The sequence below is a fragment of the Tachysurus fulvidraco genome, chromosome 5 (assembly GCF_022655615.1).
Source record: "Tachysurus fulvidraco isolate hzauxx_2018 chromosome 5, HZAU_PFXX_2.0, whole genome shotgun sequence".
Classification (NCBI taxonomy): domain Eukaryota; kingdom Metazoa; phylum Chordata; class Actinopteri; order Siluriformes; family Bagridae; genus Tachysurus; species Tachysurus fulvidraco.
Window position 1 is genome coordinate 29,698,151 of NC_062522.1, and position 19,962 is coordinate 29,718,112.

A 19,962-nucleotide genomic window follows, 5' to 3' on the forward strand; every position below is an offset into this window, starting at 1 on the left:
GACGCTAATTGCACCAACAGGGGGAGGAGAGCACATCAGTCATCGTTTTTAGCCCCCCTCATCATCGCTCAAAGTGAAGTGCAGTAGTGTGAACAGCTGGGGGCTCGAATAGGAATTAATGGTCGTCGGACAAAACGAAGGGGAATGTTTTGATTTATTTCCTGGGCTTATGATAGACTCATCAATAAATCCATTCTCAAATTCTGTGTCAGGTTTTATAACAAATGCCGGTAAGTGAAATATCAGTGAAATGGTCATGAGCCACATAATTACGGCTGTGCGCAAATGACAGGATAGCGTCATGCCAAGCGGGCCATGTCTTCCTGTCCTCGAGCTGGGAAATACAGTAAGCTTAATATATATATATATATATATATATATATATATATATATATATATATATATATATATATATATATATATACAGTAAGAAAGACATTCTAATCTAGACATGTGTCAAGATTAGAAATAAAATTACAATCAGGACAATTTACATTTACAGACAGATGGATGGACAGACGGGGAATACAGATGGAGTCATGAAGGAGGGAGAGAGAACGAGGACAGAGGTTCACAGCAGCCTCACATATCCCTGTGTTTTTTCGTTTTCTACCCATATTTTATAGCATCTTCATGCACAAGGTATAATGTATAATGTTTCTGTCTAATTTGATTTCTTCCCTAACAAACGCTCACTCGAATCTTTCAACGTGTGATTTTTTTCCCATCCAAACTTCCCCTTAAATGTTAATATGGAGGGCAAATTAAATAAGGGACACATTTGGACCACAAAGTAGGCAGAACTGTGAGAGAAACTTTACAAAAGTCAACATCGTGCCACGTTATTATTCCAGCCGCCTGGATGAGATAGCGAGTGCTGGTTATTTTTTTTCTTTCCTAAGCACTGAAGATAAGAAAGCTCGGAGATGCTGAACAGAAACTCTACAAATCTCCAGACTTCACATTGAGTTGATTATTTAATAAAGACAAACTCACCTAATTAAACATGAGGTGCTCCAACTCCATGAGCCAGGTCAGGTTCTGAGGATGCTGGTGTTGAGGATGCTGAAGAGCCGTGAGTTCGACCGCAGCTCATACGGGAAAGAAAAAAAAACGGAGCAAAGAGTCTTACACAGGACTACACTGAACTGCATCCCGTATCCAGGTAACCGAATGCTTGTGTGTGTGTGTGTGTGTGTGTGTGTGTGTGTGTGTGTGTGTGTGTGTGTGTGTGTGTGTCTGTGTGTGGATGTGGTTGTGTGAGAGAGATAGAGAGGAAGCGAGAGAGGGGGAGACAGAAAGAAGAGTACTAGAGAGAAGGAGGGAGAGGTTGAAGGATAGAGGGGAGGGATGAGAGAGAAGAGAGATCTATCCCTACTCTCCCTCTCCTCCCCTCTCTCTCTCTCTCTCTCTCTCTCTCTCTCTCTTTCTCTCTCTCTCTCTCTCTCTCTCTCTTTCCTCTCTCTCTCTTTCCTCTCTCTCTCTCTCACTCTCACTCTCTCTTTCTTTCCTCTTTCTCTCTCTCTCTCTCTCCTCCCTCCTCTGTTTATAGCATCATGTGAGTGAATCTGACATTAGTTTTATTATGTTTGTCATGTCTTAATTATTCTCAGTAAGCTGTTGTATTTATTTTTCATCTTATATTTTTATTTTTTTTGTCTTTTTTCCTTTTTCCTTTTTTTGTATCTATTTTTTTCCCCACAATACACTTTCATTATGGGATAAAATGGGATAATAGACACAAAGATGCAAGAAAGATTTGAATTGAATTGAATTGAAAGAAGAAAAAGAAAAACCTTACAAGAGAGGTATATCCTTTTATAATTTAATTCTATATTTAAAAAAATAAAAACAAAAAAACTTAAAACCCTAAAACAAGACTGGAACACTTCCTGTCCCTGATTGGCTGTCAGCTCCTGCCAGTCACTGTCTAGTTGGACTTCTCTCTTTCTTTAAGTTGTGATCAAGTCAAATTTAAATTTGATTTATTTCAAACAGTGAAACGCTGTAGAATTAAAATAGAAAGAAAATAGACAAAATAGAATGACATAAAAAAAATAGAATTTAAATATAAAGGAATATATATAGAGAATAGGTGGATATAGAGGAGTGGCAGAAGACTATCGTGTCTGTTTTAAAGAAAGTGAAGATTGTGTACAGTGGAGATTTCACGAGAAGGTATGGAAGATATGCTGTGCAAAAATCCAGCCGAAGAAGCGAGTGTCGTGCAGACAAATTCACATCTCTGAGCTGAAGTATGACACGAAGAACAAATATCCTGTCAGGTCTGACTGAGAGTTACTGTCACGGTGACCCAGATAAAGTTTGCAAGGATTTCTTTTTTTGCCTCAACTCAATAGTAGTGTTTTTTTTGTTTTTTTCTCGATTTTTAAATTTTAATGAAATCTCTTCTTTTCTCTCAACCTGTTCTACACTTCAAATGTGACGCTTCAAACTGTTAAAAAAATTAAAAAAAACTTTAAATGACTAACATTTAAGATTTCCCACATCGATGCAAAAATGTTGTTGTGACTTGTGAACTTATGTTGCGAAATCATGTAAATCACGAAAAACAAATCATGGAAATAAAAACAAATTCATGTAAATCTAGAGAAAGAAAAATGTAAATCAAGAGGAAAGACGTGTAAAAAAGAATCTTATAAATCAAGAAAAAAAATCATGTAATTAAAAAAGAAATCATGTAATTAAAAAAGAAATCATGTAAAACAAGAAAAATAAAATCATGCAAATAAAAAAAATGTATGTAAATCAAGAGAAATGATATTATGAATCAAGAGAAAAAAACATGTACCGGAAACCATCAGAGAGTCTTTGTCGTTCTTTTCATTCAAAAAGAATGCAAAAAAAATGGCTTGTAGAGAGCCAAACATGTGGGCACAAATTTTTGCTGTGTGTATTTATATATTTATAATTATTTTACATGAATTGTATTTGCTAACTATAGTGTGTTGAATGTAATTTTATTTTGTGATTTTTATAGTTGTGATTATTTTTAAGGTCGCCCTTTTCACATCTGGCAGGAGGACTGCTGATGAAAATTAGCACTTTTGAGCTAACTCGGGTACATTTACATTATTGTAATGTTGATCAATGTGCATTGTCCTCTTTTAAAGAAAGAAAGAAAGAAAGAAAAAGAAAAACATGTAAATCAAGAAGAAAAATTCTTTAAATCAAGAAAAAAAAATCCTGCAATTTAAGAAAAAAAAAATCCTGTAAATCAAGAAAAATATCCTGTAAATCAAGAAAAAAAATCCTGTAAATCAAGAAAAAAAATCCTGTAAATCAAGAAAAAAAAAATCCTGTAAATCAAGAAAAAAAAATCCTGTAAATCAAGAAAAAAAATCCTGTAAAACAAGGAAAAAAAATCCTGTAAATCAAGAAAAAAAATCCTCTAAATCAAGAAAAAAAAATCCTGTAAATCAAGAAAAAAACATGTAAATCAAGAAAAATATCCTGTAAATCAAGAAAAAAAATCCTGTAAATCAAGAAAAAAAAAATCCTGTAAATCAAGAAAAAAAATCCTGTAAATCAAGAAAAAAAATCCTGTAAATCAAGAAAAAAAATCCTGTAAATCAAGAAAAAAATCCTGTAAATTAAGAAAACAAATCCTGTAAATCAAGAAAAAAAAATCCTGTAAATCAAGAAAAATATCCTGTAAATCAAGAGAAAACAAACAGGTAAATCAAGAAAAAAATTTATGTGAATCAAGAAATAAAATTCATATAATCAAGTAAAAAAAAAAAAAAAGAAAATTGGAGGATTTAGAACCTGGAATGGCTTTCCGGTTGTCCTTTTGTGAATTATTTGTGACACATCTCATATATATATATATATATCAAATCAGCTAAAAAAAAAAAAAAAAAAAAAACCTAAAAAGCTAAAACCATATAATTATACATATAATTATGATCTTGGTTCTTGCTTATAATTTATTTATTTATTTCGACTCCAAAATGTGCCCTGAGATTTGCATTAGGTTTGACTGTGTAGATTCACAGGGTTTTTCGTTCCTTTTCACAATAAAAACGGAGGAATGCCTTAAAAATCTTGTCCATCATAGTCAGATGTACACTACATATGTTCTGGATCAAGAAAAGAGCTGAAAATTGCTGCATTAGTCCTTTAAAAGCCGCCATCTTCTAATCACAGTAATTACTGAAGGTTTAAATAGGACGGAGAAACATATATTTTCGCTGTATTTGCTTTAGACGTGTTCATCTTTTGGCCATTTTAGTTCACTTGTCAGCAAACTTGCCGAAGTGCAAACCCTTTAAAGGTCATGTATACTCAGAACACATCATCGTTTATAAGCAGAACCCAAAAAGCCCTAAAGAAACCTTTGAACAACCTTTTGTTTTGTTTTTTTAAGTGTATGGTCTCGGGGTCTTTGCTTTTTTTTTAAGTGTCTGGAAATAGTTGATGTTTTACTTCTGATTTGTTGTTCAGGTTTGTGGGTTTTTTTTTTAAATATGGAAACTCACCAAAGCCAAAGAGGTTTATGTTCGACAAATTGCTCTAATTATGGATAGAGATTTAGTTTCCTGATGTAAAGAAAAGAAGCCTTTATTTTGTCACATATACTGTACATTACAGCGCAGTGAAAGACTTTGGAGGTTGGAATCAGAGCACAGGGTAAACCATGGTACAGCACCACTGGAGTAGTGAGGGTCAAGGGCCTTGCTCAAGGGCCCGACAGTGGCAGCTTGGCAGTGCTGGTGCTTGAACATTAATCCTCCGATCAACAACCCAGCGCCTAAACCACTTGAGCCACCAGTGCTCCTAAAACACACTCCTGTCAAATCTACCCTGCAGTGACCTGGATTTGAACCAGGGTTGCTGTGGCCATGACACAGAAAACTATACGATCACATAGACTTGGACAAAACTACAGACAGGTATTGATGTGTCACAACAATCTGTTTAAACTCTAGACATTGTCGTGTCTCAGCAGATCGGTAGCTTCTGAAATACACAAATTCTGGTGTTTGATTGAAAAGTTTTTGATCCATCCACACGATTGACTGATTGGATAATTATACGAATGTGCAGGAGTTTCTACAGATGGTGTGTGGCTGAGTGTGTGAGTGTGTGTGTGTGTGTGTGTGTGTGTGTGTGTGTGTGTGTGTGTGTGTGTGTGTGTGTGTGTGTGTGTGTGTAAAGTATTGCAAAAACTCTCATTTCAACTATAAATAGCCTCCTTCTCCTTGTGATCTTAGTCTCCATTGTGCTTTGCCATTTACACGCCACGTCCCTTTGTCAGGACCACGGCAGCTTAGTGTTTGGCACATTTGTTTGTTTTGCACCGCAGGGTTGGGGGTTTGATTCCAGTCTTTGTCCTGAGTGTGTGGTGTTTGCATGTTCTCCCTGCACTTTAAGGTTTTCCTCCAGTTACTCTGGGTCCATCTCGCAGTCCAAAGACACGCATTGGTGGCTGATTAGCTTCTCTAAATATGGTGAGTGTATGAATGTGTGGGTCACCTGGGATAGACAAGCATGTGTATGATAAATAGCACAGATGAATATAAGGCGTCGATTTCTTTATTCCATTCTTCCGGTCGCTTTGTTTCCCAGGTTCTTCTCTCTGTATCACTCTATCACTATGTGGCCTGCATTTTCACACCATATTTTTAATTGAAACACAGAATGGTAAATGACAACTCATGAACCGTGTGTTAACCTCCTAGTTTCAACATTTTCTACTGCAGGCAGTGGAAACAATCAGCAGGCAGATGGGTGTTAATTACAGTGCGCCTGTATCACAGGTGCATGAATGAATCTGCAATCCATTCTGCAAAACAAATATATGACTATATGTTAGGGGCAAGGTTCTTTTTTTTTATTTGAAATCATAATATAGAGAGAAAAAAAAGGACAAAATTGTGTTATATATTTCATTTTAGTCAATCCCAAGATACACACACAGTGTGTATATATATATATATATATATATATATACTATATACAGTATATATATTAGGCAGGTGTGGAAAAAATGCTGTAAACAAAGAATGCTTTCACAAATAGAAGCGTTAAACATTTATTTTCATAAATGAACAAAATGCAGCGAATGAACAAAAAAAGAAATCAAAATCAAATCAATATTTGATGTAAAAACAGCAGCAAGTCTTCTAGGTACACTTGCACACAGTTTTTGAAGGAACTCGGTCGGTAGGTCGTTCCAAACATCTTGGATGTAGGCTTTCTCACATCCTTCTGTCTCTTCATGTAATCCCAGACACACTCAATGATGTTGAGATCAGGGCTCTGTGGGGTTCGGGCCATCACTTCATGCTGGTTTGAAGGCAAAAATAAATAAATAAATAAGTAAGTAAGTAAGTAAGTAAGTAAGTAAGTAAATAAATAAATAAATAAATAAATAACACCAAATTTTGATTTGATTTAGATTTTTCTTTTGTTTGCTCACTTTGCATTTTGTAAATTGACAGAAACAAATACTCATTATTTATATTTCTGAAAGCATTCTTTGTTTACAGCTTCTTTTTACACCTGCCTAAGACTTTTGCACAGTACTGTATATATACACTGTATAATGTATGTGGATCACATCTAGCTGTCACAGGTAAGAAGGATTGTTTAAAAAATATAATACATAAATAAAAATATGTATACATATACTGTATTAGAAATGTTTTGTAGTAATTGGGCTTCGTTTGAATTGAAACTGAAGAATATGGAGTTTTGTCTCTGTTTATTTCTCCACATCCAAAACGGTATTAAACCGAAGTGGGTGTGGTCTAATTAATTTTATTTATTATTGAATTGTAATTAAATTGGGAATTGTCTTGAATTGTCTTGAATTGAATCGTCATCATTGGATTGCAGATTAAGGATCGATTTTAAATTTCAGATTTACATTTTGAATTTCGATATTGCTGTCAATTTGTTTTGCGACATTTTCTGCTGTCCAAAGAAATATATAGATAAAATTGAATTGAATTGTAGCTCTGACCGTTCGTCAACCACAGCTACAGTACGTCCCTGGAGATTATAATAAATCTAAAAAAGAAAATTCTGCAAATACTTCAAATTTTTCTCTGCACAAATCTAATTTTATCTGAATTTCGCTCTAAATTTTCGTTTCGTCGCTTGATGTAATTGCAATGATTAGAAATGTTTTGTATTAAATAGAGTTAAATTCATTATTATGTTTCTCCTGTCTGATGTCCGATGTGTGTTCGCAGCAATTCTCTGTGAAATCACTCTGACTTTACTTGGTTCCTTGTTCAGAATAACACTAATTATTCCTCCCCCTGTTTCTCTGTGCAATAACAGTCTATCAGACATTTCTTCTGCTGCTTCTTCATCTTCTTTTAGCCCTTGTCATCTTTAACGAACTCGACATTTGTGACCCGCGCCTCGCTTCTTTGCTTCTCTTCATTATACGGAGCATGGGGGTGAAAAGCCGTGGATGTGGAGTGGGTTTCGTTGGTTTGTACGTTTGTACCTTTCCCACTTCAACACGCTACGGCCAAATGACACATACACACTCTGTTCATTCATTCTTATATCTTTCAGAAGCACACACACACACACACACACACACACACACACACACACACACACACACACACACACACACACACACACACACACACACACGTATATATATTCCACACTCTGAATGTCTGAATCTCTCATTTACTTCAGCATGCAGCAGCTCTAATTCCATCTGCTCCAGGTTACATGTGGGTTTGATCCCGATCGCTCGTCTAATGATCTCGTCAAACACACGCTGCACAAAACACTTGAGATGTTTCAGAGACACAGCAATAGCGCATGGATAATCATTCTCTAATGCTGTGACTATGGCATATTGGTAACTTCAACAAATATTCGTTTAAAACAACAAAATGAAAGACATTCATGCCTCTATCTATCTATCTATCTATCTATCTATCTATCTATCTATCTATCTATCTATCTATCTATCTATCTATCTATCTATCTATCTATCTATCTATCTATCTGTTTATTTATCCATCCATCCATCCATCCATCTATCTATCTATCTATCTATCTATCTATCTATCTATCTATCTATCTATCTATCTATCTATCTATCTATCTATCTATCTATCTATCTATCTATCTATCTGTCTGTCTATTTATTTATCCATCCATCCATCCATCCATCCATCCATCTATTTATCCATCCGTCCGTCCGTCCGTCCGTCCGTCCGTCCGTCCGTCCGTCCGTCCGTCCGTCCGTCCGTCCGTCCGTCTGTCTGTCTATTTATTTATCCATCCATCCAACCATCCATCTATCTATCTATCTATCTATCTATCTATCTATCTATCTATCTATCTATCTATCTATCTATCTATCTATCTATCTGAATTTGATTTTCTTATTTTGTGCACAAGTAGTTTGTCCCCACTGGAACGTGCACAAAGTGTAATGCACTATATTTACCAGGCTAATGTGTTAGAGCTGCCAAAGAAAAGGAAGTGTGGAGTGCTGAATACTTTTAGCACTCGATGGCGACATGTTTCTCTACACAGCTGAAGCAGAGGAACCGTTGGAGGATGTAAGTGTTTAACATTTCCAAGCAAAATGAATTAAAATTTAAACTTTCGGTTTGGTGGGTTTTTAAATTACAGAATTTCTTTAGATTGACATTGAGACGTGACGTGCCATGTGTGTCAGGAAACGGATGACTCCACAGGAACAAAATCAAACCCAAATAGGGATAGCAGGTAAATAGCAGTTCCAATAAAAAAAATAAGACCGACCAAAGACAGGGAAACATTAGGGAAAATTCTGAGTAAAAATACCAAAACAGTTCAAGTTCAAGTTCAAGTTTATTTGTCATTATAGTTCTTTATTTGTCATTATAGTGCAACATCCATACAGATATCAAACGATTAAACAAGACATTTATAATATAAATACACAAAAGAATATACACTCAAGCAGTAAATATAAGTATGAAGACGAGGCATTCAAGGTCAGCAGCTGGTAGCAGACTAGTGCAAGATGTGGTGTGCAACATGAGCATGTAAAGATTTAAACATTTTTGATGTGCCAGTGTGCTAATGCTGAGGTGAGTGTGACTAGTGGCAGTCAGGTGGGTCACGTCACAGGAGGCCTGTGTATATTCAGGGGGTGGCAGTGGAGGTTTGAGTTCAGGGCTCTCACAGCTTGGGGGAAGAAACTGTTCCGCAGCCTAGCGGAGCGGGCTCTGATGCTCCTGTACCTTCTTCCTGATGGTAGAGGCTGAAAGATGTTGTAGGAGGGATGGGTGGGGTTCCCCGCCATGCTTTTGGCCCTGCTGAAGCATCGCTTCATGAAGATGTCCTCGATCGAGGTTACTAGAGAACCGAAACCAAGGACATAAGACGGAAAACAAAACCTAAAAACAGGAGGCACACTAGTACAAGGACACAGTTGGGGCAAGTCGTCGACTAATGGTTAGAGAGTCTGACTCGTAATCCTAATGTTGTGGGTTCGAGTCTCGGGCTGGCCATGACTGAGGTGCCCTTGAGGATGGCACAGAACCCCCCAACTGCTCCCCGAGTGCCGCAGCATAAATGGCTGCCCACTGCTTTATGGTGTGTGTGTGTGTGTGTTCACTGCTGTGTGTGTGCACTTTGGATGGGTCAAATGCAGAGAACGAATATGGTTCACCATACTTAGCCGTTTCAGTAAAAAAACAGATGCAAGATGACAGGAATAAATAGGAAAGGTAACTGGAGAGAATGAGGAACATGAAAAGATTAGAAGAATGCTCTCAGAGAGCTCCTACAGTAATTTAGCTTCAAAATTTCTAACTAGGAATCATAAGAGTGATTCAGGACCGAACACAAAGCAACTCTGAGCAAGGAAAATACAAGAACTTTTATCTTAGAGAGGAGGCGGGGCTAAACCTGTTAATAGGTATGACACATTCTTTTGAAGACTGTGATTGGTTGTTCAAAAAAATCGAATAGGAGCGCTTTTAAAATCTGGTCTATTATATGCCTTCACTTTGTCTCTATGTTAAGATATTTGAGACTATATGGTGTTGGGATTACGTTTGGGACCGATCGTATTAGAGATGCGCTAACATCTGTATGCTATACATGTAATAAATGTGATGTAAACGTAAATCTCCGACACAGAGCAGAAGTGTCACAAATTATGAGACAAATTCTATAATTTCTGCCGCTATGGCATTTCAGCTCTGTTTCAGAGATGTTAGCGTGTCTGTAAATGATATCGTGGAGATGTTATGTCTGAGATAACGCTGTGTCGGAGATCTTATCGCTTATTTGATTGATCATAAAAAGAATTTCTAAGAATTTTCTTAGGATTTTGTCATAGAGACTCTTTACACACTAACATTTTCATGAATATGGGCCCTTATGTGATCGGGTGGGGCAAACAGTCATGAACGAACTAAACTAAGGGATGTGGTAGCCTAGTGGTTAAGGTGCTGGGCTACCAATTTGAAGGTTGTGAGTTCGATTCCTATATCCACCAAACTGCCACTGCTGGGCTCCTGAGCAAGGCCCTTAACTCTCAGTTGTATAGAAATTAGATAAAAAAATATAAGTCTGCTTACATTACACTGCTTATGTGCTTCTGGTAAATGTAAACAAACAAAAGAACCTGACACAGGACATAAACAAAGCCTGCGAGACCGCCCCCTGGTATTTAGGCAGGAAAAAATCCAAGCCATCCACGACATTTTGATATCATTACAACACACATTCATCCAAAGCCCTCTTCCATTTACATAGAATGAAGAAAGTAATTAAGTATCTTCGGTTATAGTAGCATAAAAGATTTATTATTAGCATTGTCAATCTGTTATTTGACCCATCCTCTGGACTATCCTCTAACCACAATTCTGGAAAGAAAATCGCTTCTGAATAAAAAAGGAAAACAACAACCAAAAACACTATTATTATTTCCTCCTCGTACCCCACCTCCGCTCTGAAATACATAACAGTCTCTTTAAAATCTTTCTCTTTTCTTACCTCTGGGTCTCCCTGGTCAGACGAGACGAGACGAATAAGATAATAGATAAGATAAATTTAAATTTCATTTTCCCACAGACTTCTTCAGTCCTTTCAGGACATTAAGTTCTGCCTCTGCCTGTCCTGAGGTCCTGTTTCAGGTTTTACAGATTAGCTGAACATATAACAGAAACTCTGGCTGTTTCCTCCACAGGCTATATATATTTAAATTCTAAAACTGGTGCCCAGAGTTACATTTCTTATTTCTAGGCTGTTATATTTAAGACAGAAGCTCAAGGGGATTAATAAGCTTAATAAGCTTCAGAAATTCTTCTTGTTTTTTTTTGTGCTTTATTTTATTTTTTATTTCTATTTTTGCTGTCATTTCATTGATTTGTTTCCTAATGTGTTCACCTGGTCCGTATCAATGCTCGATTAGTTCGGTTATTCAAAGCTTTGCCTTTTTTTTTTTTTAACTCCTTCTAGTACAGTCTTAAAGATCTCAAGTATATTAAATTCTCACTCACTCTCACTCACTCATTTTCTACCGCTTATCCGAACTTCTCGGCGTCATCGGGCATCGAGGCAGGATACACCCTGGACGGAGTGCCAACCCATTGCAGGGCACACACACTCTCTCATTCACTCACACACTCATACACTACGGACAATTTTCCAGAGATGCCAATTAACCTACCATGCATGTCTTTGGACCGGGGAGGAAACCGGAGTACCCGGAGGAAACCCCCGAGGCACGGGGAGAACATGCAAACTCCACACACACACACACAAGGCGGAGGCGGGAATCGAACCCCCAACCCTGGAGGTGTGATGCAAACGTGCTAACCACTAAGCCACCGTGTCCCCCGTATATTTAATTGTTGTATTTATTATTATTACCATCAAGTTATCCAGCATTCATGGAAAAAGAATGAAGAAAAAGAACGAGTCCCAGGCATCAGGGTCTTTGAAATGGTGTAAATGATCAACCACAGAGATCTCAAAAAGAGATCAGAAACAAAGACAAGGTGTTAATTATGAAATTCTTCTCATGCTGAACCAGGACTCTGGTGTCCTCAAGTTAACATGGCGTAGGTGTTAATATGACTGCTATTTTTATTAGTAAGAGGTTTTATAAGAATGATGATTAATGATGTAGAAGAAACTCTAAAATGTAAGATCTGTATTCTGAAAATCTGTAGAAAATCCTCTAGAATGAAAAATATTGTATATGATGTATAATCTGATACTAGGATTGGCAGATCCAGCTTTTTAAAAGACTGAATTTTCCCGAATAGTTATTTGACCAAGCTCCTAAATTTGTCTTATGTAATAGATTTTTTTCTCACATGTATTCCCACTTTTACGTGCCACATACTGTACATAGTGTTTAAATGGTGTGTTTAGGAGTTGTAGCTTTTGATTTGGAAGACGTTGGTTGTAGTGCTCTAGGATCTCTAGCCATGTTCATCTCCACTCCTGCACCCATGCCCCTGGTTCCTTCCTGAGCTTGGCGCCTGGTCTCTGAAGGTCTGAAGGCCTGGAAAGTGACGTGGCTTTCTCTTTCCAGAACAATCCATTCTGAGCTGTTAAGGAGCTGTAAGGTGTCCTTATCTCACAGGGTAAGAGGTATGTGTACAACAAATCTCTTCTGTTCTAGCACCGAGGTGGTAGAATGAACTTCACCTAGATATCCGAACACCTGGCCTTCTTCAAAACGATGTTGCATGCTGCATGTTTCATCCACACAAAGACATTTCAAGAGCTGCTAAATCCTTAATTAGGAAAATATCATCCACGGATTTATTATTTTGCACATTTATAGTATATTGTTTGATTTATTTATTTTTGGATTTACCAGTTAAGCTTAAGCATTGTATCTGTTTTTTTATCTGTTAACTGAAGTGTGATTTGTCACATTCGTTGCTGTTGTTTATCCAAACGTAATGGTGCTAATAAAATAGCTTAAAATAGTAATATCCTGAATCAGCAATTGCTTTAACTGTGGATACTAAATAATCCCCTAACCCCAGTGAGGAAACCGCTGAAAATTCATTCATTCATTTTCTACCGCTTTTATCCGAACTCTGGTCACGGGGAGCCTGTGCCTATCTCAGGCGTCATCGGGCAGGATAGTCCCTGGACGGAGTGCCAACCCATCGCAGGGCACACACACACACTCTCATTCACTCACGCACTCACACACTCACACACTACGGACAATTTTCCAGAGATGCCAATTAACCTACCATGCATGTCTTTGGACTGAGGGAGGAAACCGGAGTACCCAGAGGAAACCCCCGAGGCACGGGGAGAACATGCAAACTCCACACACACAAGGCGAAGGCGGGAATCGAACCCCGACCCTGGAGGTGTGAGGCGAACGTGCTACCCACTAAGCCACCGTGCCCCCCGCTGAAAATTCACTGGTCAGTAAAAAGTAATAGTCTCAGCCCGTGTTTACCTGTAAAGAGAACTAGTCCGAAATGTTATCCTGATATCCATTAGAGAGGTGATTCAATCCCTATGACTCCCAGCCTCCTACGGAGAAGTGACATTTGCTGAAGATATCATTTTGGAAAACAGACGCAAAATTCGGTTGCGCTTATCATCTCTTTGCTAAGTCAATTTCCTGCTGGATTTTTCCATCTCCATCAAATTCCTCTCTCTCTCTCTCTCTCTCTCTCTCTCTCTCTCTCTCTCTCTCTCTCTCTCTCTCTCTCTCTCTCTCTTTCCCTCTCTCTCTCTCAAAGGCACATGCCTTGATGCAAATTGCATTCAAGCTTTTGAGTATAAACGTAATGTTTCCACTGATTGTGCAGAGTAGCAACAGATGGGAATGAAAACAGCTCAATGTGTTTGATATCTGTCCAATATGACTGCTCGATGTTTCCGAATGACTCTCTTTAATCTCCATGTCTGATATTTATAGGTTTGTCCTTTGTGTCACGTCTTGACAGCAAGAGTATGTTAGTGTTCTGTATGTGGATTTTTTTTTAGCACCTTGTTTGTGTACAGATTCGTTTTGATTTGATCATTGCATGAACAAACAGGTGTACATGTGATCCCATTAAAGTGACTGGTCAGTATTCATTGTCTTTTAAAAATGTCACAGCAAAGGATTATATATTCTTGAACACTTCCAAAATGATATATTATTATCTAATGATTTTGTAGGTCATGGTCAGAAACTATAAAGTTATCAGTATTTTAATCTTTCATGAATCTGTGAGAGGTCTGAGCCCTGGAGAGGTCATGAAACGTTTCGTTTCTCTTTGGCAGAGCTGGATTGCCCACTGGGACAAGACGCCATAGCTTGCAACTGGCCTCGTGACTCTTTCTGTGCCTTTCCTCCTTTAGCAGTAATTAGTGTCCTGCTGTACAGGACTAGGCCATGTTAGGAAACACAGCAAGCATCGTGGAGAATTATAGGAAATGTTGTACAGTACTTCACTAGGAGACTGTCGGAAGCTTTTGGAATGTGTGCACACATGCGCTAGCACGTAACCATGTAGATGTCAAGATCTAAAGGTCATAGCACGATACACAGCTAGCAATGTCCAGAGATCGTAGGTTTAAATCAAACCCTGCGTCATCAAGAAGCTTTCTGCTAATCGGGATAATTTCTTTAAACAGACACGACTTCTTCTTTCAACTTCAACCAAATGAAGAACACTGAAAAGACGCACACAGTAAGATCGAGGCATCGTATCGATTTGTTAAATCATATATATATATATATATATATATATATATATATATATATATATATATATATATATATATAAAGCGATAGGTCTTTCTTTCTTATTTGACTCCATATAAACCTGTAGTAACATGCCTGCCTTTATTTATCACCAGACAGGCTTCTTGAAAATACAATCAGGTCAATACAAGCTCTCCACAGCCACTTGAAACGGTGTCTCGTAGTCTTCATCTTCACACCAGGCAAAGAAATCTCTCATGTCTTCTTCGGCATTTACACTTTCTGTCTTTCGACTCTAAAAAGAGGTTTGAGAGGAATATGTCGATCTCATCCGGGAGAACAACCGCTTCGATACTGTTTGCCGTAAAAGAAAATGCACCCCAAAAAACAAAAAAAAAAACAAAAGCTCTCAGAAATAATGTGTGATATAAGCTGTATTGTTTGGGATGACACATGTGACTCGCTCAATACTAGATTACAGTGAAGACTGATTGTCGTAATGATATACGAGACAAACACCGAGATTTGGTAAGAATTATTGAACTGTCTTGTGTCTAGCCCCTCCCCCGCACACAATCAAAACATTTATATACTGACTCTAGGGCAGAATAATTCCTGCCCCAAAGTGTATCTATTAGTGCTTGTAGTTCACATTTGTGACCACTAGGTGCAGTAATACGTTTAAACTGGTTGGTCTGAGATGGCTCAACATCTCGATCGGTGACCTAATAAATGAATGCAGGCTCAAATCTGTCCAGTTGACCATTTTTATACAGTATATCGTCGCCCAATTAAAAAGAGTTTGTTAATGAGGACAGGCTATATCGCACTTGCTCAAGGTGCCACTTGGACGTCGTTTTTCATTTTAGGTTAAAGACTTAAGCTACTTGTTGATTATCTGCTGCTGCCATTCATCTCATTTGATGTCTCTTTGCCCTTTATGTGTGTGTGTGAGTATCCCAGTCCAACTAAATGCCTGCCAGTTATCACCACCTACATTTCCTGATATAAATAAATGACATACTGAGGGGTCACTTCACATGCATAAGTTATGGACCAAATTTCTTTTTTAAGGCATTTTTGCCTTACAGATCATAAGTTGGTGTTATTAAGGGTTGTTGATTTTAATGGGCTCGCCGGGCATTTTAGTTTTTTAGAAGAACGATATGAAGAAGCTGAGGCTGGGGCTGATTTTCTTTTAGTCAAGACTGTAGATTCATGCAGCCTGTGATGTGATTTCCCATAGTGCAACACACCTTATAGTTAATATCAATTTAGGCTGATGTTTCGTTGACATTTGACAAATAATCAGAAGGTTGTGAGTTTAAATCCCAGAGCCACCAAGCTTCCACTGCCAGGAACTTGAATGCTACATTTACATTTATAGCATTTGACAGATGTCCTTATCCAGAATGACTTACATTTTAATGTCATTTACATAAAACTCAGCAATTGAGGGTTAAGAGCCTTGCTCAGGGGCCCAGGAGTGGCAGCTTGGTGGAACAGGGATTTGAACTCATGACCTTCCAATTGGTAGTCCAAAACCTTAACCACTATGTCCTTACCAAGTAACTGTTCAGTCTGTAACACATATAACACATAACACATTTTCCCCCCAAAATTAATTTGGAGGAGAAATGAAAAATACCCCGGTTATGTACACATTGTTCAATCGAGGCACAAATCCCCCCCCGAAAAAAATTAAAAACAAAAAAATAAAAATAAATAAGACACACTGTTTTATACGGAACTCAACACAGCATTAAAATAGACTAATGTCTACTTGCAGCACACTGAAATCTTGACTGCAATCATGAATCATGATGCCTGAATACATCTGATTCGCTTTGGTCCTGTGGTCTAATTAATTCTCAAGAACAGTAAACAACGAAGCCTTTTCATAAATCTCTAAGTCTTGTTTATAATAAGCTCATTTATGTCTTTGATATCAGACAGACTTAAGCTCCATGGAAAGAAGCATATCTTCTTTGTGTGCCATTTTGTTCCCTCGTTTCTTGACATATTACAACTCCATAGTTTGAAGCATTTACTTCTGATTGAGTTTTATATCTCAAACTCAGGCTTTTTTATTATTTTTTTTAGGTTTTTGAATGGCGTCTTAAAATAGCATCCATGAGTGCAGGAAGAAAAGTGTGCACTTACAGTAGACCGAGAATCTAGCTCACTTGAGGTTGTTTAAAGATGACAAACTTTTTTTCTCGTTCCTTTTCATGCGGGTAAATGAGCACCTGCTCGTTTTCAGAAGTGAATTCAGTCTGATTTCAACCCAAACAAACATCTAGAGGGAACGTCGAGTGCTTTCCGAAGAGTGCTACGGGGTCTCAAAGATAGGACTACAGCCACATCTACTGGCCAGCAAAAGAACATTGAATTGAATTGAATGCCTTTATTGTCATTGTATTACGCATACAACGAAATTAGGAGCGCTACTCCTGATTGGTGTAAGAAAAACAGACATACAGTACAGACCAAAAGTTTAGACACACCTTCTCATTCAAAGAGTTTTCTTTATTTTCATGACTATGAAAATTGTAGATTCACACCGAAGGCATCAAAACTATTTATGAATTAACACGTGTGGGATTATATACGTACATAACAAAAAAGTGTGAAACAACTGAAAATATGTCATATTCTAGGTTCTTCAAACTTTCCACCTTTTGCTTTGATTACTGCTTTGCACACTCTTGGCAATCTCTTGAAGAGCTTCAAGAGGTCGTCGTCACCTGAAATGGTCTTCCAACTGTCTTGAAGGAGTTCCCAGAGATGCTTAGCACTTGTTGGCCCTTTTGCCTTCACTCTGAGGTCCAGCTCACCCCAAACCATCTCGATCGGGTTCAGCTCCGGTGACTGTGGACTACACAGCCTGGAGGTGTGTTTGGGGTCATTGTCCTGTTGAAAAGGTGGTGTGTCCAAACTTTTGGAAGGTATGTCCAAACTTTTAGTCTGTACTGTATAATCACAGACAATAACAATATACTTTGACAATTAAATAGTAATTCACAATAAATAGTCTGGATAAATTGGCCATTGAGTGAAGTGACCATTGATAGTAATAAAGTGCCTATACAGTATGTAACGTGACCACCTATAAGAACAGCAGCAGCTTAGACAGAAGAGATTTTAAATGAAATAAATGACTGTGAATAACAGAAAATGTTTGGAATGGTACAGAGATTCGTGCATTGAGTTTACAGTCCTGATAGCAACTGGGAAGAAACTGTTCTGTAAGCGGGCGGTTTTTGCTCTTAATGATCTGTACCACCTGTCTGAGGGCAGAAGCTTAAACAGGTTGTGTCCTGGGTGGGATGCGTCCTTTATGATGTTTTTGGCCCGAGAGATGATGGGAGTGGGCGATGCTTTCCATATAGGGTAGTGAACAACCAGTGATTTTTTTGGGTTGTGTTTACTATTTCCTGAAGGGCTTTCTTGTCTGCTGCAGTGCAGCTGGAGTACCACACCGAAATGCAGTACACTATATGGATATATATACAACATATGTGTATACTGTAAGTTCCTGCAGTACACGATACAGTACGTATAATGTACTGTATACACACCCAGTGTTGTGGACTTGAGTTACATGACTTCAGCTCAGTATCAAAGAAGAAGATTTTTTTAAACTTGATTTTGACCGTCACATAACCTCGTCACATAACCTCGTCACATAACCTCGTCACATAACCTCGAGCCGTAATATTTTCAAAGCCAGAGATGAAAAACTATACATATAAACCCGTGCAGTGAATTATTCCTCTTCCCAAAAAACTATTCTTTTTCTTTTAACCAAATCATAATCAAGCCTCATTTCCAAAGGTTAACAAGATTCTTCACCCTGGCCCCAAGATTTAGAACCTCTTGGTCTGGCTCCTGAGAGGGACCAGCTCCTAAACTTCAATTTCTCGACTGAAGTTCTCAGCACTTATGCCCATCATTCCAGCATGTAGTGTAAGTCCTCTTCCTTTTTAGTCTGCTTTGGAGACTGCAACAAAAGTAATCCGGTCTCCAAGCAATGCCTTGTACTGGGTAGTGGTATCTCCTATGCCCATGAGGCCTACAAGGTGTGCTGTATAGCTCTGTAGTGCAAAAAAGCATTACCATAGCTTCAGCCATGACACGGCGTCTCGCTGGGTTCCATACGTAACCTGGTGTCATTTTCCAGGTTACGTATGTCTGTGTAGTAAGTGCTGAACAGATGTATGATCTATGCAAATCAAACAAACAAACAAACAAACAAACAAACAAACAAACAAATAAATAGTGACATGTTTAAGACTTTAAATGTAAATATAAGGATTTATAACTTGACTGGAATACCAAAACCTGAGATTGACTTGGTCCCACACTTGCACTCAGTCATATTACATTTTCTGGGCCAATCATAGCACTTAAACAACCATTGTTTAAAAATTTGAATAAATACCAAAGACTTATCAGAAAAACTATTTCAAAGTCCAAAGTTAATTTCACAGATCATAAAATTTGTAAAATTTAAAAAAAAATACAAATAAAAATGTAGAAGTTCACATTTTTTGGCAGACACCCTTATCCAGAGTGATTTACATTTATCTTATTCATACAGCTGAGGGTTAAGGGCCTTGCTCAGGGGCCTAGGAGTGGATTCAAACTCATGACCATCTGATCAGTAGTCCAATATCCTAACCACTGAGCTACCACTTACCCTGAAGTCAGATGTTTATATGCATAGTGAAATCATTCTTTGTAACCATAGTGAGCAAGACTGGAAAAAGTCAACCAGGCAACATCCAGCATTTTGCAGCAGACAAATGATTGGTTCTCTACTTGGCACGTGGTAGCCTAGTGGTTAAGGTGTTGGGCTACCAATCGGAAGATTTTGAGTTCAATCCCAGTTCCACCAAGCTGCAAAGGTTGAGCCCCTGAGCAAGGCCCTTAACTCTCAATTGTATTAAAAATTTAATGTATGTGCAGGAATATAGATGTTCCTATTAAAGTGGCTGGTGAGTGTATGTCTGTGTGTTACTTCATCACCAGTAGATGGCAAACTAATCAGCTGCAAAATGCAGTGAAGACTGAACAAGCGGTGGTTAATACACCATTAATACTTCAACCACATTCTTCCTCCTCTTCCTCCTCCTCCTGATCGTCATCATGTTTCAACACTAATATATCTTTAAACAAAAATGAAGGGACTTAAACAATGAGTACTGTTATTACAGCAAGACATCAAGTGTTTTATTCCTTTTATACTGAAACAAGACTATTTTATTTTT